Genomic DNA, 13834 nt, shown 5'->3' with positions numbered 1-13834 from the left:
GGGTTCAGTCTTCTACAAAGTAGGGGTCCATGATGATTTTACACGAGGAACCAAAATAATGTTGGTCATGCAGAAAAATCATATTCAAGTGTAAAAGTGCATGATTATTTTCTTTTTGCTAAATGATCCAAAGCTCCATTGCTCTGATACTTTCCACTCTCTTGATCCATTGATGGTAAGTAGTCATTCGGTGATCTCCAAAAAAGACTTAAATATTGAACTGGTGGTGACTACTCACAGCTTACTGAATGTGCCTCATTTTTTTGTGTTTTGAGTCAAACTGTTTTCCTTACAAATTTTTCAGTTAGATCAATCCTGAAAGTAATCTGACTTAAAAAAAAAAAAAAAAAAAAGATTAAAGGCAAATTGAAACTGAATATGCAAACTAGGCAAAAATATTAAAATTAAATTGTATGGCTAAATGGCAAATGTTTTTTTTTCTTCTTAATTTATTTTGAAAATCATTTGTTTCCTGAATAAAACCTTATATTTACACAGTAATTGAATTCTAGTCCTGGGTAGAATGATTTAGCTATATTATGTCTTGAGTATTGTTACTAGTTTGGTAGTATCAATAAATAGCCTCCAATCTAAGTATTTTCTAGATATATATTATATCTGTAGATACTAACTATATATATATATATATGTATATATATATATATATATATATATACATATACACAGACAAAAATAATCAGATTTTTGTTTTCCTTTTTTTTCACAGACGCAGTATTTTTATACTAATGTGATTTTCGGAAGTTGAAAGAAGGAACTTTGCTCTTCGTTAATACAAAAGGTTAAGTGTTCAGTTTATTTGATTGATTTTCAATATGATATCATTGTATGCACATACAGCGTCTTCTAATTTCCTCTCCTCCTAATGATGGTATAATCTGAAGTGAATTACCTCCTGTGTGTTCTTCATTACCGCAGTCATTAATTATGTTTGTTCAGAGATTGTTTGTATTATATATGTAAATACCTGACACAGATATCTGTCATAAATGGATTCAACGATTGTATGTTTGCTCGATTACAGGGTCTGTAATTTAAATACGACAGTGACATTACGGCTGGGTGCCCAGTGGCTGGGGGCATGGAATGATGAGATTTATTTACATGAGCCTGTACCTTGTAGGAGCCGTCATCTTGAGTCGATGCATCCTTTTCAGGTCCAGGCTCTTCGACTGCCAGGAGCTAACAGCAGTGCTGAAGTCTTGCGCATGTGCGCGAGTACAGTAATAAGGTCTATTGAGAATCCAGTGAGTCTGCAAGATCCTCCATAGAGATGGCTATTTTTTGACAGATGGCTGTCACTGGTGATGGCTGGGGGAAATGACATGCTTGACAAAAGGTAATTCCTCAGCTTGTCAAGTGTAAGAATACTTTCAATGAAATTCCAACACAGTCAATGTACATAATGCATAAAGATTCTATCTTCATAAAATACTCATTTTGGAGGGGGTGACAGAAGCGCTTTAACCCATTAAAATGTGTTGTCAAAATGCTTAAATGGTGTCGCTATGGTTTTCTGTGAACATACTTTTCTGACAATGGTCTTTCAACTCTCCTCACTATTGTTAGGAAGAGCGTTCACAAGTACAGACTGGGACAGTCCTTAAAGGGACACTATAGTCACCCAGACCACTTCAGCTTAATGAAGTGATCTGGGTGCCAGGTCCCCCAGGTTTTAACCCTTTATAAGACCAACAAACAAAGAATCCACCTAAGTAGGAAGATTGGATGTTAGTAGTATCTGCAATAGGAAATTCTCATAGGCTCATTGCATAAAGAATCTGCTTTGAGAGACTTGTTACAGCGTTTAATTTTTCTTTACAGGATTTATTTTGTTGCAATTTAGAATGTTCCTGTTTTAGTGTCTATTTTATACTTTCTTAAGATTATACATTGTTGCCTTGTTATCTGTTTAGCTGTGTGCATTATACAAAAGTTTTCAAGTCCATCGCATGTCTTCTTTATGACTTATTAAAGGGACACTATAGTCACCCAGACCACTTCAGCTCAATGAAGTGTTCTGGGTGGCAGGTCCCCCAGGTTTTAACGCTTCAGATGTTTACATAGCAGGGTTAATCCAACCTCTAGTGGCTGTCTCACTGACAGCCGCTAGAGGCTCTTCTGCGACGCTGAATGCAAACTTCGCATCCAGCAGGCAGAACGCCCATAGGAAAGCATTGAGAAATGCTTATGCAGGTCTTCCACCAGGTTAACACTCCCCTAGGGGACCTGGTGGAAAACTGGGACCAAAATATACAGTAGCCAATAATAAGCGTACAGGTATAACCACTCACACAGGTACATTGTAATCCCTCCTCTCTATCCTGGAGATAATTGTGAAGTAACTCAATTATCTCCGAGGATAGAGACCAAACTCCATTTTACACGTGGCAATAAAAATACCTAACTTTCAAACTACCGAACGTAATACACACATTTAACGTATCCCCAGATAGCTTAGCTCTAAGCGCACATTATTACCGAAAGATCACATACATACAGTTCAATCGCCATGGAGCCAAAGTCTTTCACATAGTCTTTCGTTATACTAATGGGCTCCATGGCATAGCTATCTGGGGTAAGTCCATTCGTGCAGAAAAGTACCGAACGGGCCAGCGTTCGTATGCTGGATGAACAGAAGAAAGGAGGTTGACGGCTACAGCGGTGTTTGTGAGAAATAGTGTCCGTTTTTAGTTCCATGAAATTGTCGACGAACACCGCTGGGCATTCATACGTCCAAGATGGCCTCCGCCTTGTGGTCGGCATACGAACGACGACCACCCAGTCAAAATTCCACAATTAGGAAGTGTCTGCAGTTAAACACAACGTTCTGATTAGGCAAGAGGTTAACAAGCAGCACACTTCCATGCTGGGTGGCCGGCCGTTCGGCAGTTGTTCGGTAAAATGAAGAAATAAACGTGGGGGCTATACGGACAGGGAAATAGCCGAAAAAACAAATGAATGAAGGGAAAATAAAAGTAATTCAGGGGTGTACATAAAAATACCCCTGTCTCGTCAGATATATCTGTGCCAGAAGCTCAAGGAAGCAAGGTGAATTGGGAGAGAGCGCGGGTAACTTTTTTTTCTTCGGTTTTTACTGTATGTATTGGGGCTGATGTGTACTATGGTCGTTACTGCCGCCCAAGTGTAGTGGGAGTTTGAGCAGAGGACTTGTTTTTTTGCTTGTTTTTTTGTATTTATATAAATGCAATATACAGAATAAAAATATAACAATAAGTTGCTTGTGTTTATGATAATTAGTGAAATACTGCAAAGAGAGCAATACTGTGGAAGAAGTAAGCATGTTTACGAGTAAAAACTATGAATGCGATGAAGGGAGCACAGGGTGCAAGGTTTACAGATTAATCACAATGACCTGTCAGTTGGCCTTTCAAACAGCACTAGGGGTGGTAGGTAGATTTTCTAGCAGGTGGTATAGAGGCAGCTAATGCAGAAGCAGGTGTTGTAGAGGTAGGTGATGCAGAGGTAGGTGATGTAGAAGTAGGTGATGTAGCGGCAGTTGGTACAGGGGTGGTGGTGATATTATTGCACGTTTCCTCAGGGCTTATACTTATACATTGATGTTGAGGCCAGTACGGCTCAATATGACTCCTGTGGAGGTGTCCCTGGTCTTGATAGTGGTGGTACCTTTGATAGCTGTAGTGTCCCGGATCTGCCATGTAGCCGCTTCTCCAGTTATAAATTATATAAGGAAATGTGGCGGCACTAAAGGCAGAAGCAATTCTCTGCCATTGAAGGCACAAGCATTAATGTGGGAAATGTAATTAGATCACAGATGTCATGGTGCAAGCTTCAAAACAATATAGATATCGCTTCTCCCTCATTTATATCTGATTCCTCACAATATCACATAGAAGGACTCTACCATTAAAAATGTGTGCGACATCAGGGCATTTTCTCTCCAACAGAGGCCTGCTTTCTGCATGTGTTATAGGTGCAGCGTAATAAGCTCTAATATTTAGATGTGCATCGACTTCCCCTGTTTGCATTGAGCTTGCCCCTTTGACAATTTGTCATTGGCACCTGTGTATACCCAGGTAGTTTTGCTATTGTACTATGTGTCCTTGCCGTACTTTGAACATTGTCACCGCAGCTGCATTACGCAAGGTGTGTCACTCCAAGGCCCATTACAGATGGCTATTTATGATGGGAGTTGCAGTGAGATAATAGCTGTAGAAATCTCAGTGCACTTTATGCGGCCTGTTTAATGTCACCGGGCCAAAGTCTTCCTTATTATCTTTCCATGTATCTTTTAGCAGAGCGCACAATTCAAAGTAATAAGCAAACAGGGAACGTGAGGGAAGGGCTAAGCTGATGTTATAGGATAGTTGTAAAACCCCTGGATGTTGGGCTAAGGTAACATCCCCAGGACGTACTTGGAAACCAGAGTAATCTGAATGTACCTTTCCTGGTTAAATACTTTGTTATTATTGTTATTATTATTAAAAGGAATGAGATGATACAGGGGCAGGATACAGGGGGAACTCATTATAGAGCAATTAATTATGATGATATTGCTGTGAAACCCCACTCCCAATTATAAAACCACTAGCACACAATGAAATGCGGAACTGAACATTTAACTCTTTATAAGGCTTTTTTATTTCTGCTTTATGTGTTTATCTTCTTGAGGGTCCTCAATGGATTTAGATAGTAATTATACCAATTTAAAGCGGATTTAGTTGAACTGGCGTTACAAGATAAAGATCTATTATATTAAACCAGACTCCTTTGAAATGCCAAAGGAGAAACCTGAGACAGGCCAGTCTCCTTCTTGCTTAGTAAATTATTCAAGCACGTCACAGATCTAATGATATGCTAAACAGGGTCGTGATACATTTTAACGGAACAGAAGAATAGTTCCTTTTTGGTGTCACTGTAAACCTATTAGTGTTGAAAAGGGAACAATTAGACTGATATAAGAATAGGTGTTGCACCTCACCACTCATTCACTAAACAGTGAGTGGTTCTGAGCTGAAACTGACTTCTAAATAAAAAGTCAAATTACCCAGTTTGTAAAACATATTTCTTTTAGCAGAATTAGAAGATCTTCGCACCGCTGATGTTTGGGGTTAAATTTTATAAGATTGTTCAACAGCTCAGCTAGTTGTGTTCAGCGAATAGACATCAGGAGACTCTCTCCCTCATCAATTTGGCTTGGGAAACTACACATTGCCCAAATTACCTAACTAAAGGGATACTATAGGCACCCAGACCACTTCAGCTCATTGAAGTGGTCTGGGTGCATATTCCCAGGTCCCTTAACCCTGCAAAGGTTATTATTGCAGTTTTTAAGAAACTGTAATAATTAAGTTTGTGGGTTAACTCCAGCTCTAGTGGATGTCTACATGACAGCCCCTAGAGGGACGTCCGGGTCATTAGGTGACTTTTGGTCCCCTAACTGATGCTGGACATCCTCACGTTATGCATGAGGACAACCAGTGTCACCCGAAACCTCATAGGAAAGCATGAGGAACGGAGGCAGAGCCCAAGCCAGTGCCAAGGGACATTTGCACTTGGACTCAGGTAAGTGGCAGAAGGGCTTTTTAACCCCCTTTGCACCCCAGAGGGGGGGGGGGGGGGGTCCTTGATATAGGAGGGCACTATAGGGATATACAACTTTGTTTTCCTGGCACTATAGTTTCCTTTTAAAACCTTAGATGTAATACATTGCTTGTGAGCTATGGAAACTCTCAATGTAACAGTATTGTGTAGCTCTTTGAGTTGCATGTGGGATCATTGGAATATAATTTCTCTGCACGACAAAAGGGATCCTAATTTTATAGTCAGTGCTAGGAACACATCAGCTATTTTTGTCCGCTGGTTCAACTTGTCTCTGCTTATATTCTAAATAAAGTCTTCCATGGTAACATCACACTTTAATTCTCTTACACGCAAATAGAAAACCCATGACTAATGCTAAGTGTAAGAGACACTAAAGATATCCCACCCTAATTTCTGTTTTGTCCCTGGAGAGGAAGCAGCCCGCCAGACCTCACAGTGCCTGTAAAAATGTAATTTATATACGTAAAACAGCAGTGTTTTAAAGGGACAATTCGGGCTGGACTGCACCTTCATATTTTAATGCATTATAAATAATAAATTATGAGAAAAAAATAGAGTTAAAAAAAAAACTACAAAAATAAAATCTAATCTTTGAAGCATCCTGTCAATTACAAATGTGTTGACATGTATGAGCGAATCACGCTGTCTAATCTTTCCAGTGGGAGCATTGACTATTATCCCATAAACCCATGAGGAGCAGGACTTCATGGCTTGTAAAGAACATTACACAACAGTAGTTAGAATAGCAAATTTAGTGAGCAATAACTGAATTTTCTTTCGATGTGACACACTGGTACTAAACGAAAATCCAGGATGCACATCTGATTTGGTCCAAATAGGTGCTTGATAAAAAAAAAAAAAAAAAAACACAGAATCAGTAGGATAAATGGACCAGATCCCATTCAAAGTATAGGATTTAAATTTACCAAACATTATATAATTAAGTTCCACTAGAAGACACACTCACAAAATAAATTCACCTGCTATTTATTTTTTAACTATTTGCTTTGTGTTTTGCACCTTGATCGGCTGGAAAGTTCATATATGTTAATTGCTGTCCGATATATGTTAATTGCTGTTTATGATAGCTTCTTCTTGCTATTTCACCATTATACTTTTTTTTTACATTACATTCATTTTTTGTGTTATGTTTAATGTTAGTATTAGAGTTGGGGCTCAGGTAAGTGTCCCTTTAATCCCAGTCCTGATCTGCCTGAGATTAGTGGGAGAAGTCAGAGTTAAAATGGAGGAAGCAGGAAATAGCAGATACTGTCTGGGTGTTGAAATCCACCTAATGTTGGGCAGACTAAGGCATGTATGTACCCCTTACTGCATAGTGGCATTAAAACCAATAATTACAGGTAGATTATGTGTAGATAGATGGATAGATAGATTGATTGATTGATTGATTGATTGATAGGTAGATAGATAGATAGATAGATAGATAGATAGATAGATAGATAGATAGGTGATTGATAGATAAATAGATAGATAGACCGATCTTGTCATTTGAGTTTTATTCCACAGCAAATTTCAAGCAATACAGTTAAAATCTAATGTCATAATTTCGGTCTCCCTGGACTTACCACATTACAAAAGAGGCTATAAGAAAAAAACCAATCACAATATATCCCCCTAAACAACAAATTCCACAATCCATTTCTCGTCATTGCAAACCAATAGGCTAAGAAAGATACACATGTGCATACAATACAACTTGTGTAGCAAGCCTCATTTCCAAACTGGAAGTGATGTTCGTGTCCCCAATGAAGCCAGTGAAGCTAAGTTAAAAAAAAAAAAAATGTGTGATAGATTTTCACACACTCAACTGTAAAAAAAACCCATTAACTTTAAAATAGAACATAAGCACACTCCCTGAATAAAAATAATTAATCTGAGTTTTAGTACACTTCCAAAGCCAGAAGTGACATCTACTATTGAGTATAATAGTACTCCTTCCATCCCAATTTCCTGCCATCCCAACATTGTTACATGGTGTCCGAGGAGGAGCTGGAGATTGGGCCACGGATGTTTGCAGTAGCAACTAGCTTAATTGATGAAAAAACATGAATAGAGAAATTAGACATTGGGTTCTATACCTGCTACTAGCATACATAGCAAATTAATTAATATATTTTCATTATTATATAGGTTGTTGCCAGATATACCCTTAAGAAGAAAAGTAGGGTATATTCGGAGAGGTTTCAGACACTGGAATTCCAAATGTGATCATATTTGTAGATATAATAATCTATAATCTTGTGTGTCAATGTTGTGTGATGGTTACTATCTGAGTAGCTGCCCATCCATATCCTCAACAATGGGTAGGATAGTTAAAAAAAAAAGGACCTACCGAATGGATCTCTATTCTCTTCACCCATGGGTAGTGTTTGATGGGTTAAACTTTTATTGGGTGTCTACTTTCTAACTTCTGACAAGCTGCCCAAAAGTTAAGAGCACTATCCTTAGCTATGGGATGGATGGGGAGAACGGTTGGGTAGTCCACCTGTTCACATTAGCTGTACTATTTTTTTGTTCATCATGTAAATTTGTTCATATGGTGCTCCATTCATACACAAGCCTAATGTTTTCTTTTATCCTATTTAATTTAATGCAAGTTGTTAGTGTTATTTAAATATTACATTACAAAATAAATTAGGTCACCCCAGCCTAGAGCACTCTATAAAGGTTTGATAGAAATGACTAAGCTAATATTTGCCAGATATAAATCTAGAATGGTATACAGGGAGTGCAGAATTATTAGGCCAGTTGTATTTTTGAGGATTAATTTTATTATTGAACAACAACCATGTTCTCAATGAACCCAAAAAAACTCATTAATTTCAAAGCTGAATATTTTTGGAAGTAGTTTTTAGTTTGTTTTTAGTTATAGCTATTTTAGGGGGATATCTGTGTGTGCAGGTGACTATTACTGTGCATAATTATTAGGCAACTTAACAACAAAACAAATATATACCCATTTCAATTATTTATTTTTACCAGTGAAACCAATATAACATCTCAACATTCACAAATATACATTTCTGACATTCAAAAATATAACAAAAACAAATCAGTGACCAATATAGCCACCTTTCTTTGCAAGGACACTCAAAAGCCTGCCATCCATGGATTCTGTCAGTGTTTTGATCTGTTCACCATCAACATTGCGTGCAGAAGCAACCACAGCCTCCCAGACACTGTTCAGAGAGGTGTACTGTTTTCCCTCCTTGTAAATCTCACATTTGATGATGGACCACAGGTTCTCAATGGGGTTCAGATCAGGTGAACAAGGAGGCCATGTCATTAGATTTTCTTCTTTTATACCCTTTCTTGCCAGCCACGCTGTGGAGTACTTGGACGCGTGTGATGGAGCATTGTCCTGCATGAAAATCATGTTTTTCTTGAAGGATGCAGACTTCTTCCTGTACCACTGCTTGAAGAAGGTGTCTTTCAGAAACTGGCAGTAGGACTGGGAGTTGAGCTTGACTCCATCCTCAACCCGAAAAGGCCCCACAAGCTCATCTTTGATGATACCAGCCCAAACCAGTACTCCACCTCCACCTTGCTGGCGTCTGAGTCGGACTGGAGCTCTCTGCCCTTTACCAATCCATCCATCTGGCCCATCAAGACTCACTCTCATTTCATCAGTCCATAAAACCTTAGAAAAATCAGTCTTGAGATATTTCTTGGCCCAGTCTTGACGTTTCAGCTTGTGTGTCTTGTTCAGTGGTGGTCGTCTTTCAGCCTTTCTTACCTTGGCCATGTCTCTGAGTATTGCACACCTTGTGCTTTTGGGCACTCCAGTGATGTTGCAGCTCTGAAATATGGCCAAACTGGTGGCAAGTGGCATCTTGGCAGCTGCACGCTTGACTTTTCTCAGTTCATGGGCAGTTATTTTGCGCCTTGGTTTCTCCACACGCTTCTTGCGACCCTGTTGACTATTTTGAATGAAACGCTTGATTGTTCGATGATCACGCTTCAGAAGCTTTGCAATTTTAAGAGTGCTGCATCCCTCTGCAAGATATCTCACTATTTTTGACTTTTCTGAGCCTGTCAAGTCCTTCTTTTGACCCATTTTGCCAAAGGAAAGGAAGTTGCCTAATAATTATGCACACCTGATATAGGGTGTTGATGTCATTAGACCACACCCCTTCTCATTACAGAGATGCACATCACCTAATATGCTTAATTGGTAGTAGGCTTTCGAGCCTATACAGCTTGGAGTAAGACAACATGCATAAAGAGGATTATGTGGTCAAAATACTCATTTGCCTAATAATTCTGCACTCCCTGTAGTTCCGCAACATCTGTATCTGGCACATTCAACATGTTCCATGGTCAGGGGGTTCAGTTCATGTTCAAACCAAATGTTAGCCAATAGAAGACGTAGAAATGTGATCTAAGTGGCTTTGATTGTTAAATAATTGTTGGTGCCAGACATGATGGTTTGAGCAACTCAGTGACTGCTGATATCCTGGGATTTTCTCACAACAGTTTCAGTTTACAGAGAATGGTGTGAAAAAAGTTTTAAAAAAAAAACATCAAAAGCAAGAGTTTTGTGCATGAAGAAGCCTTGTTCGTGAGAGAGGTCACAGGAGAATAGTCAGACTAGTTCGGGCTGACAGGAAGGCGACATTAGTTAAGCGTTAAAACATTGCTATTGACTGCTTTTAACAAACCTGAACCCTTAAAGCGTATGAGCTGCAGCAGCAGAAGACCACAATGGCCTCTACTCGTGTCGTGCTAAAATCAGGAAACAAAATAGTCTGATGAATTGTGATTTCTTCTGGTGGTGGTGCTATAATGGTTTATGGAATAATACCGACATCCCAACATACAAAAATACATTTAAGAGAGGTGTTTTTACCAGCTACTGTGCCACATACACACACAGCCACCAAACATGTATGACTAACTTGAGACACAGATACACACACTGGCACATACACACAGATACACACATTGCAAAGCAAAATCAGATACACACTGGCAGATACACACACTGGCACATACACACACTGATGCACACTCAGATACACACACTGGAATATACACTGAGGTGCGCAAACTGACACATACACTGAGGTACAAACACTGACACATACACTTAGATACACACACACAGATACACACTGGCACATAGAAACACATACTCAGATACACACTGACAAATACACATACTGACACACACAGATCTACACTGACACATACACATACTGAGAAACACACAGATACACACACACATCATATTTTATATATATATGCAGCCACCCTTCTCTTACCTTACCTTTGTGTCTAGGAGGGTGGCTTGTTTGGGGTTATGGTCTTGGCTGAGGCTGATGGGAGTGAGCATGCTGCAGCAGCTTATTCCAGTCTTTCCTCTGCCTCAATGCTGGCTTCATGCTCCCTATGATGGTACTTCCAGCCTCCTCCACCTTCCATCCCTCCTGGGCGGCTCTTTGTGAAGCTGGGAGGAAATGACAGGCTGCCCCTGCCCAGTAGGCTTCCAAAGGGCAGGCACCTGACTGAGCCCTTGTTTAGCGAGTATTATGACACACATTCTAATGTACACTGTATGTCAGACTGTGTGTGTAGTTTCCAGGATATTGCATGTGATTTGCAAGGGTCAGGGGGCCGCATTCAAAATGTGGGTGTCTCCCAGAACCTCTGGTAGACTTGTGACGTCTGCCAATACCAATTTAGTGAATGCTTTTACTTAATGCAACATTGCCTATTGGACATTATGACTAGGTCCTCCCCCTATAAACCCTTCAATGAAGCAAAAAACTTCCCTGAAATCCAGTACAGCTCCAGGTGCTGCTCTTCATGTCACCATGCAACATGACTGCTGACCTAATACCCATTCCTGCGTAATAAACACAGGAGACCTATATATGTTGGGTAGGGGCAACAGCCACAGCTTTATTTGTTAAACACCAAATGCCAGCAAACATATATCCCTGTCAGCTCTTGGGATGCTTCTCCAACAAACAGCTCTAACCAGGAAAACCAAGATTCCGGAGCATCCTGCTACCGCTATCAGTTCTCAGCAGGCTGCGACTCCCCAAGCTGACTCGGCACTTTCTTCCAATTTAACTGTGCTGGCAAAGAACACCACAAACTGTGACAAAACAGGAAGAGAAAACAAGACACAGACAACCACCACCACCAAAATTAATCATTTTTTAACCTTGGTGGGGTGGAAAGCTCAGATCCCTACACTTATTCACCCCTTTCTTGTAACAATTGTGTCCCCTCAGTGCCAACCCAACATGGCAGCAGTCATGTCCTCCATTACTTGACAGTCCAGGGAGGTACTTCACCAAGGGCTTCGAGCAGTCTAGTCAAATGCTTCTCACTGAGCTGGCGAGGGAACTACAATTGAAAAAAGACACACAAAAAAAGAGCAATATTAATGGCATAAAGAGGTTGGGAGGGCTAAAATTAGAGCGGTAGGGATTCCACTCCAAAGGTAGTGTTGCACTGAGGAAACCAAACAGTGTCCGAAACCACTCCTGGATCACCGTGGATGGGATCCGTAGTCCCTTAGGAAATTCCAAAATCAAAGTCCGAAGACCTCACAGTGTGGTGAAATTAGTAATACTTTATTGAGGATTAGAAAAGCAAAATCATATAAAAACATATTGGCCTCAAGCCTTAAAGCAGCGCTGTCATGCCGAACTTACCTTTCCCCAATCACTACCTCTTCTCTCCCTCTCTCAGGATCTGTTCTTTTTTTTCCCTATCTGATCTAGTTTTCTTTCAAACTAGTTTTTTCCTACGCTTGACCCGCTCTAACCTACTTCCTGTGGGTCAGAGAAATTTTCCCACAATAGTCACCCTTTCCTCCGTGATCTCACGATGCCTGCCTTCACTATTCCCGAACGCCCTGTCATTTAGACATAACACCGGCGAAACTACCGAATTTCATCCTAACAGTCTCGGTTGGAGTTCCCCAAGGCTCTGTCCTTGGTCCCCTTCTATTTTCTCTTTATACTGCCTCTCTTGGAAAACTTATTGCCTCTTTTGGATTCAACTACCACCTGTACGCTGATGACACTCAGATATACCTCTCCTCACCGGACCTCTCCCCGGCCGTCCTGCAACGTGTCACTGCTTGCCTCTCTTCCATCTCTGACTGGATGTCGTCACGCTTTCTCAAACTTAACCTCTCTAAAACTGAACTCCTTGTCTTTCCTCCTCCTAATACTGATCCTCCTCTCTCACTCTCCCTTCAAGTCAGTGATATCCACATAAGTCCATCCCTACAAGCGCGCTGTCTTGGCGTCATACTTGACTCTGGTCTCACCTTTGAGTCTCACATCCAGTTTGTTGCCAAGTCCTGTAGGTTCCAACTCAAAAACATAGCCCGCATCCGCCCCTTTCTTACGCAAGATGCTACCTAGGAGCTTGTCCATGCTCTAGTAATTTCCCGCATGGATTACTGTAACCCTCTCCTGATTGGTCTCCCCAAAAGCCGTACTGCCCCGCTACAGTCTGTAATGAATGCTGCAGCTAGACTGATTTTCCTATCCAGTCGGTCCTCTCACACCTCGCCCCTCTGCCAGTCCTTACATTGGCTCCCTGTATCCTATAGGAGTCAATTCAAAGTGCTAACCCATACATTTAAAGCACTGAACAATTCCAGCCCCTCTTATATCTCTTCACTGATCCAGAGGTATGCCCCTCCTCGTACCCTCCGCTCTGCCCGCGACCACCTCCTGACCGCTGCTCGCACCCGTACGGCCAACTCACGCTTGCAGGACTTCTCACGGGCGGCTCCTCTCCTATGGAATAACTTGCCTACTGCCATCAGACTCTCCCCTAGTCTTCAATCATTTAAGAAGGGCCTTAAATCCCATCTCTTCAGGAAAGCGTATGGCCTCCCAGAGTAATCTCTCCCTTACATACCTGTCCCTATGGGATAGTGCTTTGCTCTCTCCTCCAGCTCTGCTTCACTCCTACTTGATATTTCCTATCCTAATGTTTCTAATACCCCACCTCCTATAGACTGTAAGCTCATTTGAGCAGGGTCCTCTTCAACCTATTATTCCTGTAAGTTTTCTTGTAATTGTCTTATTTATTGTTACATCCCCCCCTCTCAAAATATTGTAAAGCGCTACGGAATCTGTTGGCGCTATATAAATGGCAATAATAATAATAATAATAAAAGAACAGTTTGTTCATTCATCTTAAGACGACATTCGGTACTTTAAGTTCGGTTTGA

The 13834-nt window shown here is 40.6% G+C and overlaps 2 protein-coding genes across 3 annotated transcripts in view; one reads left to right on the top strand and one right to left on the bottom strand.

Moving 5' to 3' along the window:
* Window positions 1-13834, bottom strand: part of LOC134571246 (uncharacterized) — a 516374-nt gene that overhangs the window by 24419 nt on the left and 478121 nt on the right. The gene's annotated exons all lie outside the window — the stretch shown is intronic.
* Window positions 1-13834, top strand: part of FRY (FRY microtubule binding protein) — a 434727-nt gene that overhangs the window by 67823 nt on the left and 353070 nt on the right. Inside the window, exon 2 of one of the 2 annotated variants that reach the window (XM_063429398.1) lies at window positions 728-799. The exons of the other annotated variant lie outside the window; for it this stretch is intronic. The gene's annotated coding sequence lies outside the window, so the exon portion shown is untranslated. The remainder of the gene's footprint in view (window positions 1-727; window positions 800-13834) is intronic. 2 annotated transcript variants of the gene reach the window in all.

The sequence above is a fragment of the Pelobates fuscus genome, chromosome 1 (genome assembly GCF_036172605.1).
Source record: "Pelobates fuscus isolate aPelFus1 chromosome 1, aPelFus1.pri, whole genome shotgun sequence".
NCBI lineage: Eukaryota > Metazoa > Chordata > Amphibia > Anura > Pelobatidae > Pelobates > Pelobates fuscus.
Note: the sequence above shows the minus strand (reverse complement) of the source record. Positions and strands in the feature narration are given on the sequence as shown.